At 43.1% G+C, this 21,948-nt stretch overlaps 1 pseudogene; it reads left to right on the forward strand.

Moving 5' to 3' along the window:
• The first annotated feature begins 1,210 nt into the window (after positions 1 to 1,210).
• Positions 1,211 to 15,060, forward strand: LOC136654017 (vomeronasal type-2 receptor 26-like; annotated as a pseudogene).
• The last annotated feature ends 6,888 nt before the right edge of the window (positions 15,061 to 21,948 follow it).

Below are 21,948 nucleotides of genomic sequence, written 5' to 3' on the forward strand. Positions count from 1 at the left end.
TGTTGACCAGAATGATCTCTCTTTTAAGGAAACTCCAGATGTGTCTTCCCTGGGAGGAAAGTAAGCTGGGTTGTGGTTTTGATGTCTAGTAATTCTGATTAAAATCAGTGTTGTAAATATAGAAAAATTCCTTGGGATTACATACTGTGGGTCTGGTGGCAATAGTGGGGGCAGTAGAGATGGCATGGAGTGAGTTCTAGTTCACATAGACCAAAAGACCCCTGCACCTAGAGAACTAGATGTCAGGGTAAATGCTAGGCTTGAACTCGTTCTATGTGCCATGTTCATTATCCTTGTGCGGAGAAGTTTTTTGCAGGAAGGAACAGAACATTTGGTTATGTGAGCTGCAGCCAGTGCTCTAAAGTGGTTTTGCTAGTGGGTGTGCTTTTAAAGACATGTGGAACATGATCACACATGGAGGAAAGCTAATAGGCCTGCAGGCTTGAGTGTGGTGGTCAGTGGCACAACTTAGTGGAATGACACACAAGAGCTATGGGGCAAAATGGTGACAGTGTAACAATAGATCACTTTTATTGTGGGGATGATAATGCAACAGCAAAAATGTGCAGTCAAAATAAAAAGCAATACAGTGTATTGGATATTTTCAATCTTTTTCAGCTCATGGCACACTGTCGGGTGTAAAATTGTAAAGAATCACCATGGGTTCTTGGACAAGGCACACCCAGCTGCCAGTCAGAGTTCTCACATCACCCAATGGCCTAATAAATGACCCTCCCCAAATGTCCATGGCACACATGTAGACCATGCATGGCACACCAATGTGCCACTCACATGGGTTGAAAATTGCTGCAGTGTATTCACTACTCACTCATACAACTCGGCATAATCTTAAGCAGTTGCTAGGGCTGCAATCCCATAAACACTGACCACATGTTCATATCATATGTTGAATGCTTGGGGCTGATCTCAGGCCTCCCCTTAAATGATTCCAACCTAGACAAGAGTCCTGGACTCAGACATGTCAAGGAGAACATGATGGAGGTGCTAATTGTGTCATCAACTTGGCTGCAAATGTGACAAGAAGCTTCAGCGGCTTAGTGAGTCACTGGCCAGGCTTGCCAAAGGTGATTTATCTGTATCTGTACCTGCTACAGGAGTTTGAAGAGTTGCAGGAATCATGGGGCTAGTTTGCCAAGACTACTGGTCCAGTGTGATCTGGGTCTTGTGCTGACTGCACAGGCTGCGCAGCATGTCGAGGGTGAGCCTCAGTGACAGTGGTGGTGCCAGCATGCTAAGCCCCCAGACTGGGTCAAATGCAGTCGCTTGGATCTACTCAGATCTATGACAGCAGCAAAGCTGGTTTCTTAAAAGCCGGAAGAGTTTAAAATGTAGAGGGAAATAGATCAAAAGAGGCAAAATGGATACTTGATTAGAGAGACACACTGTCCAATCCCATCCCCTGCCACTCTAAAGGTGGAGGTGCACACTTCATGCTCTTGGGGGAGCTTGAGGTTTCTGGTGGTGCACACACACGGTCGCCAGCCATTCACGCTCCATTGCATGCACTGTCACTGCTTGTGTAGTAGAGAGGGATTCCAGTGATGGAACACTAGCTCCATCAACAGAAGGTGCCCATAGGATTGGGCCCTGAGGTTGCATGGCTATTCGCATTGACCTGGAAGTAAGCCCCATTGAACATAATGAGGAGACATGTATACGGTGGCAAAGAATCCTAGAATAGAAAAGGACCTAATGGGTCATCAAACCCCTGCCTGGAAGCAGAAAATCCTCTTAGAGCATCTCCAAAATAAATAAAAAAAACCCAGTTCTTAATGAAACAATCCCTGCACTATGAGGGGATCTGTTTGTCACTTTCTACCCTTGAAGGTCATCAAGGTATGATATGAGCAAAGAGCTCTTTCATGACAGAAACAAAACATGCTACCTCTCAAGCCAGCCTTCCCTTCTCAGGAGTTGGGGAACTGAGGCTCCACTTTCCTCATTGGCTTGTTCCAGGAGAAGAAAATGTCATCCCCTTCAACCACCCATAAACTATGGGAAGATGAGTGGACACATCCAGCGGGCCAGGTGACCAGATCCCTTCTGACATTTGTTCAGAAGGAACTAGTGTGATGCAGTTATATTATTTTCCACCACTTTTTCTTGTTGGGCCATCAAAAGATGTTACCAGGAATTCCTTGCCTGTATCTGGGCATAGGGAGAGATAGAAAGTTCATAAAAGCAGAGCTGCATGTGGGCCCATCAGCCTGATTTTAAGCACAAGTAAGGGCTATGCAAAGAGCATGGAGCATTCCCATTCACCATATTGAATATGAACCAGAGTTAAGACTACATGATTGTCTCATTTCAGAATAATTCCGAAGTACTTCCATCTTCTCTTTGCCATGATGTTTGCCAGTTTCGAAATCAAGAAAGATGTCAACCTCTTGACAAACAAGACATTGAATTTTTTATCGACTGAAAACTCTAACAATGCCAGGGAGTCCTGTTATGGAACTATGCGTCTCCTTTTCACAGGTCAGGGGCATCCCCTTAATTACGTCTGCAGCAAGGAAAAGGAACTCATTGTCATCATTGGGGGGCTCATTCCTCAAAACTCGAAGCTGATGCCCCACATCTCAAATATCTAGAGGATCCCACAGGTATGTGTGTTCCCTAATCTAGAGAGAGGTACAGCCACTAGGATTGCTAGGAGACCAGACCATCTGGGCTACAACAAGAGAAGACAGAAGACTCTCCTCTGTCCATTTAGCACATAGCTTGGAGTCAAATGTTAATAAAGTGTTGTGTGAAATTGTCAAAATCTGATAAAGTTTTTTAAAAAAACCACTTTAAGGAGGGAATAATTCATACTGAATTAGCAGGAAATCTATGTGGGCAAAATATTTTCTCCAGTGCCTTCCCTCGAGGAGGCCTCCATGAATGACCCATACTGCTGGATGCAGTGTACGTCACAATGACAGCTGAATTAAAGCTGGAAAGTTGGACAGGATTGGGTCCTGAGAGCACAATCCTATGCCTGTCTACTCAGAAGTAAGTTCCATGATAGTAAATGGAGCTTACTCCCAGGAAAGTGTGGACAGAATTGGAACCTGAATGAATTATCCTAAGCCTCTTGGTCATCCTGCCCAAAACACTACACCCCAGAAAACAGAGACTTCCAAATTCTTCTTACAGGATCAAGTACAAAAAACTCTACTATATAACCTGCCAGGAATTTGAGAGAGGACCTTTTTATTTAGCAATAATCAGGTGTTTGTCTGCCCTAAAAAGCTCATTCTCTTTCCCCTTAGCTCAATTATGGCTTCCTTGACTCTTCACTGAGTGACAGAACGCAGTTCCCTTCCCTCTACCAGATGGTCCCAAATGCAAGATCTCAGTACACTGGGATTGTTCGACTGATTCGGCATTGCAAATGGAACTGGATTGACCTCCTCGTTTCAGACAATGACACTGGAGAAACATTTCTGAGGACTCTCATTCCCAGGTTCCTCCAGAACAACATTTGTGTGGCTTTTTCGAAGGCTATTTTGGAAGCAAAGATGGATGAGAGCAAATTCTTTAATGATCATCTATTTGGTATAGGATCTACTCTCTCTGCATCCAAAAGCAACGTGACTGTTGTTCATGGAGATTCACAATGTATGGAAAGCTTGCGAATGCTTCTAATATTTTATGAAAATGCACAGCAAGACCCAACAGAGAATGTTTGGATCATGACATCTCAGTGGGATTTTGCAACTGTATTACACCCGCTTTTTTTCACACCCAAATCCTTCAATGGAACCTTGTCCTTCGCACTCCACACAAAGGATGTGCCAAGATATGAAAACTTCCTTAAGGCAATAAATCCGTATCTGTCTGTGTTTTCTTACTCGTATGATTTCTGGTCAACGTTATTTCAGTGTTCATTCCCCACATTTAACTTGATTGTATCAAACACAGGGAACTGCACTGGGAAGGAGAAGCTGAGCAGTCTCCCCAGTTCTGTATTTGAAATGAAAATGTCCAGTGAGAGCTACAGTATCTACAATGCTGCTCATGCCGTAGCACATGCTCTGCATTCCATGTACTCGTCAATATTCAAGCATAAATTAAAGGGACCTGGAAGCACAGGGGATGTTTGGGCTGTTCAGCCATGGCAGGTAGGATTTTCCTGGAAGCCTCTACTGTGTATGGTCACCCCTGCATTCCCATGGATGGACTTGGATCCACTCTTGCACTGCAACTGGACTGAGCAAGAAGTGAGCCAATATTTTCACTTTAGTTTGTCTAAGCCCAAGTCCTTTCTATTTGGAAAGGGACTGGCAGCCCAATCCTCTGCATGTCTATTCCGCAGTAAGTCCCATTACAGTCAATGGGGCTTACTTCCAGGAAAGCGTGGATAGGATTGGGTTGTTAATTGCCTGCAGCTTCAGCCATGTATTAACCGTTTTTAAGCTCATTATTAACAGCGAGGAACCCAGTTGAGACAGGCTGTCCCTCAGCTCTGCTACTATGTTGATCACCTCTGAACAGAATGTCACAATATTTGTATGTCTACAGTGGTTTAGCTTGTGGGAGGCAGGTAGTACCATGTGACACACTCGGGGACGGTGATACTATGAGTGGCCTAAACTGTGGATACTTTTGTATTTTTGAATCAGGCCATCATGATATATATCCTTCGATAGGTAACTCAATGCCAAATGTAATGAAACAAACCGTGTTATCTGTTTTCTGTCAAACATTCTAGCCAAATAACCGGAAAAGGAAAACACAACTGCCTTATGTAACAGAAAGTGGATTTTTTAAACTCAAAACTAACCAATGAGACTTGGGGTGCAATCCTAACCAACTTTCCAGCACTGACTTAGCTGTGCCAATGTGGTGTGCCCGGCATCCTGCAGTGGGGAGGCAGTCAAAGGGGCCTCTTCAACATATGCCCTAATTGTTGCTCTTCAACAATTGTGCCCTAATTGTTCCAAGAGCAAATGAGGTGTGATAAAACAGCATGGAACCAATAAATGTTAGTCTGAGTCAGCTCTAATTTCCATAGATGAGAACTCACACTAGCACTCATATTCTTTTGTGTGTGTCATCAAATTTGCCACTTGTTCTTTGTTGGTGACTGATTTGTTGGTTGACCTGTAAGTTGTATAATAAAATAAATAAATAAAGTTAATGGGGCTGACACTAACCCTAGTCATGTCACTAGTGGGACATTTGGGTGGTGTTAGTCACTGGCTGTGTTGAAGTTAGTTTGTCACTTTTAAGTTAGTGACTCTTAAAGTGAACCCCAGAAGCTGGTGGGGACAGGATCACAAAGAGGGGGACATGTGGAGGAGGGGATAACATTGGGGATAGAAAGTTTCTTATCTTGGAAGGACGGAGATGAGTAGAGGAGCAATAGACTGAAGGATTCCTATTGGGGGTTATGAAATGAATTGTGAATTCTGGTGGAAATGGGGACTGGGAAAAGGAGGAGGGGGTGAGAATAACTCTGAGAAAGTTTTACTATGTAAAGTTTATAATCATTACAGATAAAAAAATGTTCTTGTTGATTTTGCTTGCACGCAAGGTCTTTCAGGTCACATGGAATTTCTGCAGATTCCTGACTAGGAGGAGGGGTTGCAAGTTAATGTGGGACATTGGGGACTTTGTGTGTTGTTGGTGACTGCCTTAGATGACTTTAAAAGTGGGTTCCAAACATTAATGGTGGACTACAGGTCTATCCGTGGTTATTAACCATTCTGGCTACATTGAACCTCCAGGTGCAGGGGCAGTATATCACAGAGTACTACGTGAAGGGACTTTCACCCCCTGCTTGTGGTAAAATGTTCAATGCCTTTATTTTCTGGCCTTGATTATTATTCTTTTCATGTCATGACTACTACTGAAAATAATTTTGTCGTATACAGGGGCTGGTGTCAAAAATGTATGGGCCCCGGATGTCCAATGACCTAGCCATGCGTCTGCATGTATAATCACAGTCTCTGCATTGCCAGAAGGCCAAGGTGTCAGATTCCAGTGATATCAAAAGAACTCCTGCTCAAGTTTACCCCAGTGTTTTCTTTTTTTTTCTCCAATCAGCTTCACCACTTTCTGAGAAACGTTCGCTTCAACAATAACGTAGGTGAAGAAATATTCTTTGGAAATGGGGAACTGGCCACAGGTTTTGATATCGTCAACACAGTCACATTCCTCAATCGCTCTTTCCGTAGAGTCATGGTAGGAAGGATGGACCCCTGGGCTCCTGAAGGAGAAGAGTTTGCTGTTAATGGAAGCGCCATTGTGTGGAATCACAAGTTTGATCAGGTGGGAAGGATCTGAATGCATTTTCTGAGCTATAATTTCATAGCTGTAGAAGAACCCAGAAGTACTCTTCAGCAGATGCCTGGGAATGCATATTCCTGTACATGATGCACTTACTCTGAAGCAAGCCCTATGGCATTCACTGGGATTTACTCTGGTTCTGCCAGCCTTCTGTGCTTATAGTGATGCAAGAGTAACACCTAAAAATGTGGCTGACTTGTTGTAATGGTTGTTTTTCTAGGCTAGGATGAATAACATGGATAATATACACAAAACTCTCATATGTGCAGGCCTATGTTATCCATGCTCTTTTGTCCCCTTGTTTGTCCATCTCTTCCTATGAATTTTCAGACTGAATTGATTATGGTGATGAGAATTGTATTGGCAACCTTCAGTCTCGAAAGACTATGGTATCGCGCTCTGAAAGGTGGTTCTGGCACAGCGTCTAGTGTGGCTGAAAAGGCCAATCCGGGAGTGACAATCCCTTCCACACCGGGAGCAAGTGCAGTCTGTCCCTGGTCTGTCTCCCTGGCTAGGGGCCTTCCTTCTTTGCCTCTTAGCCTCAGACTGTTGGCAAAGTGTCTCTTCAAACTGGGAAAGGCCATGCTGCACAGCCTGCCTCCAAGCGGGCCGCTCAGAGGCCAGGGTTTCCCACTTGTTGAGGTCCATCCCTAAGGCCTTCAGATCCCTCTTGCAGATGTCCTTGTATCGCAGCTGTGGTCTACCTGTAGGGCACTTTCCTTGCACGAGTTCTCCATAGAGGAGATCCTTTGGGATCCGGCCATCATCCATTCTCACGACATGACCAAGCCAACGCAGGCGTCTCTGTTTCAGCAGTGAATACATGCTAGGGATTCCAGCACGTTCCAGGACTGTGTTGTTTGGAACTTTGTCCTGCCAGGTGATGCCGAGGATGCGTCGGAGGCAGCGCATGTGGAAAGCGCTCAGTTTCCTCTCCTGTTGTGAGCGAAGAGTCCATGACTCGCTGCAGTACAGAAGTGTACTCAGGACGCAAGCTCTGTAGACCTGGATCTTGGTATGTTCCGTCAGCTTCTTGTTGGACCAGACTCTCTTTGTGAGTTTGGAAAACGTGGTAGCTGCTTTACCAATGCGCTTGTTTAGCTCGGTATCGAGAGAAAGAGTGTCGGAGATCGTTGAGCCAAGGTACACAAAGTCATGGACAACCTCCAGTTCATGCTCAGAGATTGTAATGCAGGGAGGTGAGTCCACATCCTGAACCATGACCTGTGTTTTCTTCAGGCTGATTGTCAGTCCAAAATCTCGGCAGGCCTTGCTAAAATGATCCATGAGCTGCTGGAGATCTTTGGCAGAGTGGGTAGTGACAGCTGCATCGTCGGCAAAGAGGAAGTCACGCAGACATTCCAGCTGGACTTTGGATTTTGCTCTCAATCTGGAGAGGTTGAAGAGCTTTCCGTCTGATCTGGTCCGGAGATAGATGCCTTCTGTTGCAGTTCCAAAGGCCTGCTTCAGCAGGACAGCGAAGAAAATCCCAAACAAGGTTGGTGCAAGAACACAGCCCTGCTTCACTCCGCTTCGGATGTCAAAAGGGTCTGATGTGGAGCCATCGAAGACAACAGTGCCCTTCATGTCCTTGTGGAAAGATCTGATGATGCTGAGGAGCCTGGGTGGACATCCAATCTTGGGGAGAATCTTGAAGAGGCCGTCTCTGCTGACCAGGTCGAAAGCCTTTGTGAGATCTATGAAGGCTATAAAGAGTGGCTGTCGTTGTTCCCTGCATTTCTCCTGCAGTTGTCTAAGGGAGAATACCATATCAGTGGTGGACCTGTTGGCTCGGAATCCACACTGCGATTCTGGATAGACGCTCTCTGCAAGTACCTGGAGCCTCTTTAGTACAACTCGGGCAAACAGCTTTCCTACAACGCTAAGGAGAGAGATGCCACGGTAGTTGTTGCAGTCACCCCTGTCACCTTTGTTCTTGTACAGCGTGATGATGTTTGCATCCCTCATGTCTTGAGGTACTCCACCTTCTCTCCAGCAGAGACAGAGGATTTCATGCAGCTCAGTGACGATGATCTCTTTGCAGCATTTTAGGACTTCAGCAGGGATGCTGTCTTTTCCAGGTGCCTTGCCAAAGGCAAGGGAGTCCAGGGCCACGTGAAGTTCTTCTAGGGTTGGTTCACTGTCAAGCTCTTCCAGCACAGGCAGGCACTCAATGTTGTTCAGTGCTTCTTCAGTGACTACATTTTCTCTGGAATATAGCTCAGAGTAGTGCTGCACCCAGCGTTCCATCTGCTGCGCCCGATCCTGGATGACCTCGCCTGTGGCAGACTTCAGAGGGGCAATTTTCTTCTGTGTTGGACCTAGGGCCTGCTTGATACCATCATACATCCCCTTGATGTTGCCCAATGGTGATGAGAAAGGCCTTATATAAATACAGGTCTGCACCACTTAATGACAGGGGCACGTCCGCTGATCCCTGTTATGCAATGAGGTCATTAAGCGAACATTCAGTCCAATCAATTTCCTTTGTTGTGCAGCCAGACACTAGCTGGCTGCACAGGCTACTGGAGACAGATGGCCTCTTCTTTGCATTAAGAGTCTCTCTGTTGTGTAGACAGACACTCTGCTGCAGGCTACGGGAGATGCGATTGCCCTGGGATCCCGCTTTGAAATGAAAATGTCTGGCCTGAGCTATGGTATCTACAATGCCTTGTATGCTGTAGCACATACTCTCCATGTTATGTATTCCTCTAAATCCAAGCAGGAAGCAGTGGGCTATGGAGGCCTTTGGAACTTTCAGAAAATTCAGCCGTGGCAGGTGGGAATAATTTCTCCATCTGTACTATAAAGATCAAGAAGTATGTAGAGACACTATCCTTTCCCTGGATGAACTCAAGGATCTTGTTATTGGATTCAATAATAGGTTGTCTGAAACACTGCTAATGTGAAATTTGGGGGGGAAAAAAAGATGTCCTGGTGAACAATTGTGTTTTATGATTTCTGAAGAGGAGATTAAAATAATGTTGCCTTCTAATGTTAAGATTATAGTTTAGCATAATAACTAAAAAAAATGGTGAATTTTAACACTTGTCCCACTTTATTCATTGGTTTCTCCTCCAATCTAGCTTCACTTCTTTCTGAAAAATGTCCACTTCAACAATAGTGCAGGAGAGCAAATATTCTTTGATGAGAATGGGGAGTTGGAAGCTGGATATGATATCATCAATTTGGTTGCATTTACCAATAAATCCTTCCATAAAGTCAAAGTTGGAAAGATGTTCCACCAGGCTCCTGGAGGAAAACAGTTTGCCATTAATGAAAGTGCCATTGTGTGAAATCACAGGTTTAATCAGGTAGAAAGAGCCATTACTGTAGGTAATGAACCATTACTGTAGAAAGAACCAAACTGTAGGTTTTACAGTTGCAAGTTGTAATCCAGGTTGTTGGGTAACTGTTGAGATACTCTTGGCTGCTCTTATAAAGCTGGTGGAGCTAGTTGATGGTGGTATTTGCATTATGATATACAGTCAACCTGCATGTTATTCAAGGGTTACATTCCAGAGTCGGCATGTAAAGCTAAAATTGCACATACTCAAAATTACCTTGCAAATCCTTATATAAATAAAATATAATCCTATATATATATATATATATATATATATATATATATATATATATATATATATATATATATATATATATATATATATAATTTTTATATACTATAAAAAAGTATAAAAATACTGTCTCTTAAAAAACTATGATTGGTATGTGAGAAGTAGACTGACAGAGAGAACAGCAGCTTCAGTCTCCAATGTCAGGCTCACTCTGGGGTACGCATTTAGTAAGTGGAATTGCAGGTGGTGAATAGTCTGCAGTGTTTAAACTCTTTTCCTCTGATCTTTTTTTTTTTTTTTTTTTTTTTGCCAAGTGCATGTAATATACTTAAAGAGCTATTGGAATGATTTTTGATAATCAACTGCACATGTCTTTAAATGCATAATTTGGCCCTTGCGTGCTTTTTGGATATTTTTCACATAGGAGCCAAGGGGGCAGATGGGTCAGAATTGGGGCTGCACTGGGAGAAAAGTAAAAAGTCCTTTATCTTTACATCACCCCCCTGATGCAGATTGTCCCCAGTCTGACACCTCCTGGTTACAGACACCAAAGATCTGGAAAGAAACAATCTACTCATTTAATGCATTGTGTAGTTTGAACCTCAGAAACCATATGAAGTGCTTAAAATCTGCTCTATGAATGTGACATATTCAGACATTGCTCTCAAACTGCTACTTTTAAAAGCAGAAAAGTGCAGGGAAACAGTCTACTGTCACCTTGTAGCTCTCCCCAGAGTGCTTCAGGAGGTCTAATTCCAATTCATTGGGAAGTGAGTAGAGGGACTATGCATTACTGCTACAGGCGTGCATATATCTGTAACTGCATTAGGGTGGCTGATGGTATAAGTATCATGAAGCAATATGACAATTCTCCCCAGAAAACCTCTTCTGTTGTTTTTAGGTACTGCCCCAATCCACATGTGTTGAGAGTTGTCGTCCTGGCCAGAGCAGAGTGGTTCGTCAGGGGAAGCCAGTTTGTTGCTATGACTGTGCTCAGTGCTCTGAAGGGAGGATTTCAAGCCAGATGGGTAAGTAAACACATTCAAAGCTAAATGGGGAGGACATTCCGATGTTTGTATAAGTGATCTGCGGAAAGGACTGGTTCATATAGGCATAAATGCCTGCAATCACAGTGATCACACAAATGGGTGAATGATGGGCCAATTCTACCCTCTCTTTCCTCTGCTAGAATATGTGTTGTGCCGGCAGAAAAAGAGGATAGGATTGGGCCAAAAAGCACTTTACGTTAGGCTCAGAGTTCCTGGGCTAAGATCACTTATGGAATGTTTTGGTCAAATGGTGAATTTAATCTCGATCTTCCAGGGCCTTATTCTACCCACTGCACTACACTGCCTCTCAGGTTTGCAAGCTTTCTGAAGCTGTTCCTTCTGGTCAGTTTTACTAGGTATATGTTGCATTATTTCCAGAGGAATGCTATGTCCATAGAAATGTGTGATGCTGAATTAATTAGCTGAACTGGGACATGCCAGCTCCTATTCCACTGGTAAAACAGGAAATTCTGTATTATTTATTTATTTATTTACTCCAAAATGAAAAGAAGAGATCTCACACTTGGAGAAAGCATGGGGATAAAACCCGGTAAAAACCCGGTAAAGCTCCTGGGCCCGATAACATTTTGAATGAGACTTTGTCTAATAATCCCAATTGGTGGGCAGAACCACCTGCATCCTTTTTTACCTTGGTTAATTCCACAGGTCGTTTTCCTGATGCCTGGTTGACATCTACTCTCATTCCAGTCTACAAAAAAGGTGACCCTTCATCACCCTCAAATTATCGCCCAATAAGTTTATTATCAAACATTGGAAAATTGTATTCAAAGTATTTTTTATCAAAACTCTCTTCCTGGGCAATTTCTAAAAACCTCCCCGGAAAGGAACAGATTGGTTTTCGGGCAGGAGCTTCTACCCTTGATCATATTTTTACGTTGACTTATTTAGCAGAGAAGTATTTTATTTATAATAAAGCTAACCTTTTTGCTGCATTTGTTGATCTCCAAGGTGCTTTTGATTCTGTGAATAGAGACCTTTTATGGTCTAAACTACTTAAATGGGGAATAGACTTGCGTTTATTATTCCTGCTACGTCAATTACACTCTCAAAATTTTTGTCAGGTTCGGATCCCAAATTCTAATATTCTCACTGACAGATTTCCTATTCACAATGGTGTCCGCCAGAGTTGTATCCTTGCTCCCTTATTATTCAATTTATTTCTATCTGATTTACCTTCTTTTCTTTCTTCTTCTACTCATTCTACTCTGGTTCTAAACGGGGTCCCTGTCTTTACCCTCTTGTATGCAGATGATGCAGTACTATTATCTCTAACTAAATCTGGACTTCGCTGCATCTTGGCTAAATTTCAGGAGTACTGTACACTAAATGACCTAACAATCAATTCAAACAAAACTCAAATTATGGTGTTTTCCCGCTCTTGGTCCCCTACAACATGGACGATAGGTCCAAATATATATAAGCAAGTCCAGTCTTATAAATATTTGGGCCTTATATTTCATTATAAACTTTCTTGGACTCTTCATAAGAAAGCTATCACTTCATCTCTTTCTCCCCAACTTAAAGCCATTTTAAAATTTTTTTATAATGAAGGTAACCAGTATGTTCCTGCTGCTATCCAGATCTTTCAGTCCAAAATTCTTTCTCATTTGTTTTATGGTGCCCCAATTTGGATTAAAGCAATAAATAAGGATATTGATCAGATCGCAGCATTTTTTTTTCGTAGAATTCTAGGGATTCCAAATTTAATTCATGTTTCCACAATTATCCTAGAATTAGGTATCCATCTTCCAACAACTACAGCCTGGTTACTTACTTTTAAATATTGGCTTAAGCTGTTTTTAAATTCTCATTCCGGTTCCTTATTATATGATTTGTTAAGAGATTCTTATTTTTCTTCTTGGTTTCAGTTGATAGAAAATAAACTTGCTTCTCTCGACCTCTCATTAGAATCCCTGGCAGATATGAGTCTTCCAAGAGCATATTCATTGATAAAAGACAAGCTCTTAGCACTTGAATTCAATTATCTAAGTAATAGTCTCAATTCTGTTTGTTCCCCTCTTTCCCTTGGTTTGGCCCAATCCTTTAATCATGCATCTAATTATTTTTATACATTAACCAATCTGTTACATAGATGAGCCTTTATGTTAGCTCGCCTCAACATTTTCCCGTCGGCAGTTCATTCTGGCCGTTTTTTTAACATTCCATGGGAGAAAAGGCTCTGTCTCTTTTGTCATGAGACTCCTGATTTTTTGTTTCATATACTCTTTCTTTGCCCAGCACACTTTGATATTCGGAATCATTACCTTGATTCTTGGATCCCTTCTGACCTTATCCCCTCTGATATTATTCTCTCCAAGTTTATGAGTGATGTTTGTGATTCCCTAACTGCAGCTGTTGCTGGTTATTTATCCGAGATCCTTAAAGTAACGCTGTTAGAATTTAAATAATTCTAGTATCTTGTTTAAATTGTTGAGTGTTATGCAAATTGTCATGTCAATTGTAAAGTACAATTGTTAATCGTTTGATATGCCAATAAAGGTTTCAGAAAGAAAGAAAGAAAGCATGGGGATATGATGAATATGATTTTTAATTAATGCTTTGTTTATTGTTTCTATGGTATACAACTTATGAAGTCTGATCATGATTCTCTACCCATGCAGTATCATTATAATGCCAAACTCAGCTAAACAAAATCAAGCCCTGAACATTAATCTGTTATCGGAATAAAAAGGTAAAGTAATCGTTTCCCCTGCACAGTCGTGGTACTCAACTCCATCTCAAATCTGAAATAGCCGGCGTTGTCCGAAGACGTCTTCTGTGGTCATGTGGCCAGCGTAACTAAACGCCGAAGCACACAAAACTCTGTTATCTTCCCACTGAAGTGGTACCTGCTTATCTACTAGCATTTAGATGCTTTTGAACTGCTAGGTTGGCAGGAGCTGAGGCAAGTAACAGGAGGTCACCCTGTACCTCAGCACCGGGGTCTTGAACTCCTGGGCTGCTGACCTTCCAGCCAACAGTCTAGTGTTTTTAACCACTCAGCCACCACACCTCATGCTATTGGACCACTAGTGATATTAACCACAGGCCATGTGTGTGATTCATCTTGTATTGTTCCAATGGCATGTTTCATACCATTCAGGGTCAACCTACCATAAGACTAAGGCACTGATGCCACTAGGCTAAGCAGGTAAGATGACCCATGCACATTTTGACATGTTAAAATAGTGTCCTCGTTGTTCAGATGCAGATCATTGTGACAAGTGTCCGGAAGACCAGTATCCAGACAGCGACCTGGATCGATGTGTCCCCAAAATCATAACGTTTTTGTCCTATGAAGAGCCCTTGGGAAACATCTTGTCTTCTTCTGCTCTGTTCCTTTCTTTGGTCACGCTCGTGGTGATGGGAGCTTCATTCAGCACCGGATGACTCCAATAGTCAAAGCCAACAACTGGAGCATTACTTGCACCCTGCTCTTTGCTTTGCTGCTTTGCTTTCTATGTTCCTTTGTGTTCATTGGCTGTCCTGGGAAAGTGTCCTGCATTCTCCGGCAAACCTGGTTTGCCATCGCTTTCACTGGGGCCGTATCCTCAGTGTTGGCCAAAACCATCACTGTGGTTCTGGCTTTTGTGGCTACAAAGCCAGGAAACCACATAAGGAAATGGGTGGGGAAGAGACTGGCGGTGTCCATTGTCCTTCTCTGTTCTCTTACGCAAACTGGCCTCTGTGCAGTGTGGCTGGCCACCTCTCCCCCCTTTCCAGAGTCTGACATGCATTCTCAGATGGGCCAAATCCTCATGCAATGCAATGAAGGCTCTAATAACATGTTCTACATTGTCTTGAACTACGTGGGGATCCTGGCCATCATCAGTTTCACTGTGGCTTTCTTAGCCAGGACATTGCCTGATACTTTTAATGAGGCCAAGCTGATCACCTTCAGCATGTTGGTCTTTTGCAGTGTCTGCGTGTCCTTTGTGCCAACCTACCTAAGCACCAAGGGGAAATACATGGTGGCCGTGGAGATCTTCTCCATCTTGACCTCTAGTACTGGATTGTTGAGTTTTCTCTTTCTCCCCAAACTCTACATTATTGTGGTGAAGCCTGAGCTGAACACCAGGGAACAGCTAGTGCAGAAAAAGAATTTTAGCACTTGATTGATCACCTCCAATCTTTTTAAGCCTCTCTCTCCTCCCATTCAATATGGTGCCTTTTCTTTTATCCCAATGTTAACCTAAGGCTGTGGACAAGCTTGTGTCTCTTGTTATGGTTGTAAAACATTTAGGAGGTTTCAACTGTACAAGGAATAAACAAGGATGAACTGACCTTTCAGACTTGCTTATTAGCACTGACCCATTTCTCTCACAACAGCAGCAAAAGTGATTCTTTTCTTTAGTTCTCCAAACAACAGTTGTGAAGATAATTTGTTGTGAAGCATTCATACTCGTAGATTCCACTTAGACTGTAAATTGGTCCAACTGTTAGATATGGAAGAATCAGAGAAGTCATTAAAGAGTTGCCTTATTTTTGCGGGTGCAGGTACTCTGCTAGTATCTGTAACAACACTGACACAGCTGAGCAGGCTGCCTCCTTGTGACAATGGCTGTCTGATGACAGCCTTGCATCACCTCCACATCCAAAAAGTCATCCGTTCCCACTTTGTCCACCCAGTTGGGGGGGGCACGTACCTAGGGAGTCCAGGTGCTCACTCCTTGCATAACCTTGGTACAGGTTACACGGAATTTGCCACTCAGCCACTGTCTTTCACTACAGCTGGAACTCTGCCACCACCATGGAATGCAGCTCATGCTCTATTGGTGTCCCTCCATCTGCGTGTGTGGGGGGGAGTAGGTAGGGTTGGGCTGACTCTCTCTGAATTCTGAGTGGCTTTTACATCTTCTCACTCCATTATGACTATCTTAGTTGGCCCCATGATTTTCAGTTTCTCCCGTTATCCCCAATCCCCGCCATTCATTTCAATCATTCACTGCCTCAGTGCGGAAGAGTTAATGGCTGTGGATCAAGCAGACATGTTTCTTACACTTTGCAAAGATCTGAGAAGGCTGCTAGGAAGGATGATAATGATCTATGCAGTAATGATCATAATTACTGTAATCAGGAAGTGAATACTCCAACAGCTAAACAAAGACTCCTTCCTGTGACAAAAAAGGGGACATCAATGGTCAGGTAACATCTGAATTAGGAAAGTCTCTGCCTGTAGCCATGTTGAGAGGCCTAGGTATAGGGCTCCAGCTGTAACCGATTTTAATTAGTGCATACCAGGCCTGGGAGAACTGTGGAAGAGGCCGTTTCACAGGGCCCTCAGATATTGTATCAAGCTACCAAGTGAGCTTCAAGGCCAACATGATTAACAACAGGGTTCAGCTGTGGACCTCTCAGGTTGGGAGGGGGGATTCCACCATGAGTGAGAAGGCTTCTGGCACGTCCATCCCTAGAATGTTCGGATAGAACCGAGTTCTGATTGGTGGAGGGGTCAGGGGACCTATAAAGGTAAGGGAGAAGAGTACCTGTTGTTCTCACTTTGTCTGTGGCTGAGGGAGCCTGAGATCCTGGACCATCCTGGTGAGAGTGACCCAAATTGACTGCGGCAAGATGGGGTAGATTGGACTTTGAAAGCTAGGACTTTGGTGAGTGATAGTTAGAGCTAGGAGTTAGTTGTTATTTTATTTGTGCTGGGTGTTGTATTGTATTGGAGTGCTCTTTTCTAAATTTCTTAATCTTAGACTGATGCAGTGCTGTCTGTATAACCTTGCTTTAATCTTTTATTCAATAAATCCTATTCTTTACCACTGACTGGATTATTGGGAAGGAGGAAGTACAGGGGACTGGTTGTGGGAGACAATCCAGTGTGTCTGGGGAGGACCCTGGAGACCCTGTAACGGGAGCCGACTACTTTTTCCAAGCTGAGTCCAAGGGGGGGGTGTAAGCTGGAGTACTACTCAAGGGGGAGGGTTCCCCAAATTTGTCCTGGCTACCAGGAGTGGAAGCTCTGGGGGTTTAAGAGCTAATTGGCAAACAGTCTTGGAGAGATCTGCGGGTGTCAAGGGGCCATAAGGGCTTGTGGCCACTTGATCACCCTGAGGGCAATAAAGAGATCACACTGTCAGGAGGAGTGTGGTCTGGTTTTTTTCACACTTCCCACTTGAACAACAAAAGCCACTGCTCCTCTGAGGAGCTGATGACATGCTCAGCAACATCTACAAAGGCTTCTTGCAAAAGGACTAGTTCCTTGCAGCCCAGTTTTTCCACTGAGTGCTTTGAAAGCAAGAGTGCTTTGAAAGCGACTGATGATGCTTGGCTAATTGAACCAATGAATGTGGCCATCAACCGGCTGGGTGTTTACGGGACAATGAAGGAGATCATCCTAGACAGGGGACAAAATGACTTTGGACTCAGAGTGCTGTCTTTGCTTCTGCACCTGTATCATGTTTCTGGCAATAATTGTAACCCCAGGTGGGGTGTCCTGCCACAAATGGAAAGTGCAGTACTTAGTCCAACGCAAGATCTCATCATTGGTGAATTTCTTTCTTTCTTTGTTGTGCATTCAAGGGAACTACCGTTTAATGAACCTCCAATTACCGCTTTTCCTAATTATTAAGTTCTTTTATTGTTTGAAATGATACCCCCGGAGAATACTTGATTAAAAGTCTTGTAGTGAGATGATAGTCAACTAATTCATTCTCCAAGAACTTATTTCTGCAGGTGAGTGACTTGTGGCTTGCTGTCTAATTGTGCTGCTGAGGGCTGGAAATGACATCGTTAAGCAGATGATGGCCAGAAATAAGCAATTTGTTTTCGCGTAGGAGCTCATTAGCTGCAGATGACAGAGGAGAAAATATTCAAATCTTAATCTTATTTTCAATATATGGGAGTGCTCGATTTTCATGTGGGTTACCCTTTCAGCATTGCCACTTTTGCCAGGGCATCACTGCCCAGCTCAGCAGCTGAGAGGAGCTCTGCCAAGTACTGCCTCAGTAGAGGCAGCACTGTTGAAAGAGTGCCACTGGGACAGCCCAATTATCACATGGGCCAGAGAAAGAGCTTCTGTGGGCCCTATCTGACCTGTGGGCCTTAGGTTTAATAATAATAATAATAATAATAATAATAATAATAATAATAATAATAATAATAATAATAATAATAATAATACTACAGGAGGTCTGGTCTAGAGGGTAGAGCCTCCGTCTGCCTGAAGATAACATCCACAAGGTCGCCAGTTCGAGGCCACCGGCACCGTGCGACCTTGAAGCAGCTGGCAAGCTGCAGCTGAGCTGTTCCATCTGCTCGGAGCGTGGGAGGATGGAGGCCAGAATGTTAAACCAGATTGGAGTGTAACACCTTGAATGTAGTGGTTCTTGAAAGAAAGAACCTTCTTTCAATTTGTAAAAATCCCTGCGTGGATTTAATAAACCTGCCTATGTAAACCGCCTTGAATAAAGTCTTGAATACCAAGAAAGGCGGTCTATAAATACCTGTTGTTGTTGTTGTTGTTGTTGTTGTTGTTGTTGTTATTATTATTATTATTATTATTATTATTATTATTATTATTATTATTATTATTATTATTATTATTATTATTATTATTATTATACAGGTATTTCTATACCGCCTTCCTTGGTCCTCAGATTTCTTCTTAGAGTTTATTCAAGGCAGTTTACATAGGCAGGCAATTTAAATCCCCATAGTGATTTTTACAATTTGAAAGAAGGTTTCTATCTTTCAAGAAACCACAACATTCAGATGTTTCTTTCTTGATCTGGTCGCACATTCTGGCCTCCATCCTCCCACGCTCAGAGCAGATGGAATAGCTCGGCTCAGCTTGTCAGCTGCTTCAATGTCGCACAGTGCCGGTGGCCTCGAACTGGCGACCTTCGGATGTTATATTCAGGCAAATGGAGGCTCAACCCTCTAGACCAGACCGCCTGCCCTCCCCTGATTAACACCCCTGGTTTAGCCAGTTGGCCACTTCTGGCAGGAACAGTACAGGTTTGGGGCTAGGAATAAGGTTCTCTGTGCATCTATGGTATGTAAGGGCTTCAGGGGAAGCAAATACCAATCTCCAGGTGCTGTCTTGGGGATGCTGGCTGGTGACCCTTAAGGCCTGAATTGCCAGGTGCATCCTAAATGCTTCCCAGCTTGGGATGAGCTGAGCAATTTTGCTGCCTTGACCCTGTTTCCAGGGATTGGTGGGGAATCAGAGGTTGGCTTGAGCTGATTGCTGGTTGGAGCCAGGGTGCTAATACCCCAAGGGGCACACAAACACCTGCATCTGACTCCCTCAGGGGAGGTGTCCAGACCAAAGGGGGATGGAAGGAGCTCCCCAGTCAGAATCCACAGCATGACTAAGTGGAATGAATTCTGTAAGCAATGAAGTGGCCCAATTTATACCATCTTGTCTCATACAATTTGTGGTGTGTGCTTGTGAAATGCCCAGTGTGCATGCAGTCCCTCAACATGTCTTATGTGTTCTGCTGGTGAACAGGAGGGATCAGCTACAACACATTCCATCACCAGCTTTAGCAAGAGAGGAAATTGGCACCATCCAGAGTTAAAGCCTGGAAGAACGACTGCCACCTCAGTGTCGAGCCTGGTAATATTTTTTTTAAAGAAAAGTTTAAGGTGCTTCCAAGTAGCTATAATGATCATAAAACTTGACCTTAGACTAACGATAGTCCATCGTACATACAGTACATTACCCCTGCTAACTGGTAAGAGGAACTTTTTCAAGTGGGTGCTCCTCTTTTATTCAGCAGGGGGAGAGTAACTGGCCTACCTCCCCCCAGCAGTGTCTTTTCTAGTGGCTGCCTGCTGGTGTTTTTTTTTTTTTTTTTTTTTGCATCTTTGTAGATTGTGAGCCCTTTTGGGACAGGGAGCCATTAGTTATTTGATTTTTTTTTTCTGTAAACTGCTTTGGGAACTTTTTGTTGAAAAGCGGTATATAAATACTGTTATTATTATTATTTTATTATTTGCTAATTTTCCCCAATGAAATTGTGCCAGCTCAGGGTGCAGTTAGAATTGCACCCTTCATGTTGCATGCAAATAGGATCCTTTAAGTTCTCTGCTTCTGCCAAGGAGATTTTGACCGGGAGGAGGAATTTGCATCTGGAAGGGGCTTCTGTAGCCACACACTTAGTGTAAGCTATTGATCATATAGTAACTATGAATATATATGTGCGAAATTCTACAGTGCTGGTAAGTCAAAATCACATCTTTTTTTGGCTGCTGGGAAAAAAAGATAAGGGGGAGAGGAGAAGAGAGGAACCCAGGAGTAAAAGCAGTCATGTTAGCAGTGATTGGAGACTCAGGACATTTGCACCAGCAGCTCCCAAGTGCCTGATGGTAGCACCCCTCTCATGCCATTGTAAATGGACTAACAGCAGCAGATTGTGAGATCCACTGCCATAAACGTGTGATCAAACTGACCTTTTCTCTATACTAGTGGCATAGCTAAGGAGGTTGAGGGGGTAGCAGTTGCACCAGGCATCAAGCTTTAGGGGGGCAACAAGTTGAGGTTGACACTAGCAACCAAATTGTGAAAGTCTTGGTATGTATGAATAACACCATCATGTTATATATCATTGGAAAGGCAATTTAATGCTGAATGCAATGAAGCAAACCACATTGGAATATCTGTATTCTATCAAAAGTTATGGCCGATTAACTAAAAAATGAAAAACCTTATGGTACAAAAAGTGGATTTTATTAACTCAAAACTGACCTATGAGACTGACTGTTCTGAGAGCCAATGACATGTTATCATGATACAGCATGAAACCAATAAGGTGATAATATGAGTCAGCTCTCATTTCCATGTACCATAATATAGTTACCCCTGCTAACTGGGTAAAAAGGCACTTTTTCAAGTGGTGCCCCTCTTATATATATCAGCAGGGAGAGAATAACCATCCCTCTTCACCCCAGTGATGGAGATTTTAAAGGGTTAACCTAACTTCTCTCAGATGAGAAAAACAACCAAAATTAGGAGCCAAAGCAGTGACTAGTATTGCTGTTAAAAACAGGATAGGAAAGCCATTATGTCAAGTTGACCTGCACAAAAGAACATGTATGTCATAGTGTCCCAAGAAGTAAAATTCCAGACTCCTGTGTAATCAAAGTTGCAGGCCTGAAACTTCTCCATAAATGGGTAACAGACTTCCCAGTTAGGGCTGGAACCATGCACCAGTATGCCCAATAAGGACGTGGAAGTCACATGCAATATCACATGGTCAGTTGTTTGTTACAGACTACAAGTAAGAAGGTCTGGGTGTGGTTCTCTGAGAAACAAAGGAAGCAGCCAAAAGGGTAAAACTTCTGTATCCAACCTGTATCCAACCTGAATCTGAAATCTGTTTCTAATCTGTAAATAGCTGTAAATAAAAGCCTACATTTTGAAATCTAAAGGCTTTATGACTGTTTAGCATTGCGTCAGAGAACGAATCCTAAAATATTTCCATCACCAGCATAGTGTCTTGAACCAATCAGAGGCACACTTTTTATTTATTTACTTAAATAAATTTGATTTTGTCTGGTGTGGGGCTACAAATCTCTGACCCCAGGTAGCAGACTGATGCCTTAGTTATGCCACTGATTGGGGGGAGGCAGCAGAGCAAGTGGGTGGCAAGCTGCTGGGGGGAGAAGGCAGGTTTTCTCCCAATATCCACTTTTTAAAAAACTCAGGCATGACGTCACTTCTGGTTGTGACGTCACTTCTGGGTCAATATTTTGAGCTTGGCACCAGGCTACATGATCATTAGCTACGCCACTGGTCTATACAATGAAAATAGGAATCATGTGCATATTAACTAAGGGAAATTGTCATTGCAGCTTTGTTCCAAAAAATACCACCAACTCCTGAGCTTTGTATTTGCAATCAATGAAATCAACGAGAATGCTGACCTCTTACCCAACAAGACATTGGGATTTCAGATTGGAGAGAGTGCCACCAATTCAATGGGGACCTGTTTAGGCACTATGGATCTCCTTTTTGGAAGGCAAGGGAAAATTCTCCCTTCCCAGAATCA

Source organism: Tiliqua scincoides, chromosome 5 (assembly GCF_035046505.1).
Source record: "Tiliqua scincoides isolate rTilSci1 chromosome 5, rTilSci1.hap2, whole genome shotgun sequence".
Classification (NCBI taxonomy): domain Eukaryota; kingdom Metazoa; phylum Chordata; class Lepidosauria; order Squamata; family Scincidae; genus Tiliqua; species Tiliqua scincoides.